This window comes from Bison bison, unplaced genomic scaffold (genome assembly GCF_000754665.1).
Source record: "Bison bison bison isolate TAMUID 2011002044 unplaced genomic scaffold, Bison_UMD1.0 scf7180017864354, whole genome shotgun sequence".
Lineage (NCBI taxonomy): Eukaryota > Metazoa > Chordata > Mammalia > Artiodactyla > Bovidae > Bison > Bison bison.
Genome location: NW_011494926.1, coordinates 2,648,585 through 2,651,149, shown reverse-complemented (window position 1 = coordinate 2,651,149; position 2,565 = coordinate 2,648,585). Strand labels below are relative to the sequence as shown.

Genomic DNA, 2,565 nt, shown 5'->3' with positions numbered 1-2,565 from the left:
GCCTTTAAAGGAATGGCATAGCCCAAGGACACAGTATAAACTGATTAGACCTAAATAGGTTCAAGATGACAGATGAATTGATGTCCACCAGAACTTGAGCCTCAGTATACACTCACTGTAACACTTCAAGCTAAATGACACACCCACAGGTGCCATCACTGTTCCAAGGATGACCATAAAGGTCAAAAAGTGGGCAGTAGCCCAATTTCTAGAAATCCCCATCTGTTCCCCCCAATAGCTGAAATACTCCTCCTACTCATTAGCCTATGAAATTACCCATTCCTATAAAAACTGACAACCCCATACCTTGGTGCCTTCTGAGATGGCCCACACTCTGTCTGTGGAGTGTGTTTCTCTTTAAATAAGTCCACTCCTTACCAATCACTTTGTCTCTCAACGAGTTATTTCTGCTATGAAACATCAAGAACCTGAACTTCAGTAAGTCCTGAGACCAGAAGTGTGATCTCAGTTAAAAGACAATGGGTTCAGTTCCAGTCTGAATTACACAATTTCAAAAGCCAGAGTTAATAAGTGATAGAGCTGAGCTTGAAAGCCAGAAGTCTGGCTCCCAGAATCTACATTTTTAAAACCTATGAAACATTACCTAACATTTTTAAAAACGTTTTCTTTAACAGAGCAAAATAAATATAAATAATTCAAAAAACAGGAAACAAAATGCATCTTTAATTATTATGCTCAAAGAGATTTGAGAGCTTAATTCATGAAAATAGAAACTGCCAGAGGAAAAAAATTTAGTTTTTAGAAATTAAAAATACAATTGCCAAACTTAAAAACTGAAAAATAAAACATTAGGAAAAAAGAAGAACAACACAGAGATTTGTTTCAGAAAATCCAAAATTCAACTAACAGTAGTTCCAAACAGGTAAGCCATGAAAGATGGATGGGAGGAAGTTAAGATTTATTAGAACAAAATTCCCCAATTTGTTGGGAATATGAAAAATCACTGCATTTTCTTTATAAGATTACCTTATAAAATGTGACTATTTCAAATATTACAGTTGATACACTTTGGTTTTTATGTTGGTTCATTTGTTGTACTTCAGTAGCTACTCATGTCTGACTCTTTTCAACCCCATAAACCGCAGCACACCAGGGTTCCCTGTCTTTCACTGTCTCATGGAGTCTGTTCAAATTCATGTCCATTGAATCAGTGATGCCATCCATCTCATCTTCAGTAGCCCCCTTCTCCTCCTGCCCTCAATCTTTCCCAGTATCGGGGTCTTTTCCAGTGAGTCAGCTCTTTGCATCCCAGCTATTTGTCAGTCTAGTAGAATGCGTCATCATGAGAAACATATTAAATTCGGATCCAGTCTGCGCCACATCCCGAACCGCAGCCATGGCCGCCTACAAGCTGGTGATGATCCGGCACGGTGAGAGCACATGGAACCTGGAGAACCATTGCAGCGGCTGGTACGACGCGGACCTGAGCCCAGCCAGGCACGAGGAGGCGAAGCGAGGCGGGCAGGCGCTGAGAGACGCTGGCTATGAGTTTGACATCTGCTTCACCTCAGTGCAGAAGAGAGCAATCAGGACCCTCTGGACAGTGCTGGATGCTATCGACCAAATGTGGCTGCCAGTGGTGAGGACTTGGCGCCTTAATGAGTGACACTATGGGGGTCTGACTGGCCTCAATAAGGCAGAAACTGCTGCCAAGCATGGTGAGGCCCAGGTAAAGATCTGGAGGCACTCCTATGATGTCCCGCCGCCTCCCATGGAGCCCGACCATCCCTTCTACAGCAACATCAGTAAGGATCGCAGGTACACAGACCTCACTGAAGACCAGCTGCCCTCCTGTGAGAGTCTGAAGGACACAATTGCCAGAGCTCTGCCCTTTTGGAATGAAGAAATTGTCCCCCAGATCAAGGAGGGGAAACGGGTACTAATTGCAACCCATGGCAACAGCCTTCGGGGCATGGTCAAGCATCTGGAGGGTCTCTCTGAAGAAGCTATCATGGAGCTGAACCTGCCGACTGGCATTCCCATGGTCTATGAGTTGGACAAGAACTTGAAGCCCATCAAGCCCATGCAGTTCCTGGGGGATGAGGAGACCGTGCATAAAGCCATGGAGGCTGTGGCTGCCCAGGGCAAGGCCAAGAAGTGAGAGCAAGCAGCAGATTACTTTCCCAAGGATTACCCTCCTCCCCTGCCCTGGCCCCACCCTATTCCTCTGCACCTCTCCCTGGCACATGTCCCACTGATGACATCTGTAGGCATCGTAAGTTGTAGCTGCAGGTGGGGACCAGTGGCTCCCAATTCCACATTAGCCATTTTATCTCTTGCACCCACTCCTTTCATTCAGTCTAGTCAGAATGGCACGTCTGGGGCATGGTCCTCAGTCAAAGCCAAGGGAAGACTTATCCAGAAGTGTTGAGAGGTCATCACTGGGGGGTTTGATGGTGGTTTATTACTAAGGAGCTGCTTGAGTAGGGGACAGGGAGAAAACCATGCTGAGGTGTGACCAATGAGGAGAAGTAAGAGCCTGTTCGTGTCCCCAGAGGCCAGCCAGGCACAGTTGTTAGGTGACTCGGGGCTCTAGTCATTCCA

The 2,565-nt window shown here is 46.0% G+C and overlaps 1 pseudogene across 1 annotated transcript; it reads left to right on the top strand.

The window, feature by feature from the left end:
* Window positions 1-1,357: 1,357 nt before the first annotated feature.
* LOC104999558 lies at window positions 1,358-2,264 on the top strand (annotated as a pseudogene). The gene has a single exon (XR_826614.1). The product of XR_826614.1 is annotated as a phosphoglycerate mutase 1 pseudogene (transcript).
* The last annotated feature ends 301 nt before the right edge of the window (window positions 2,265-2,565 follow it).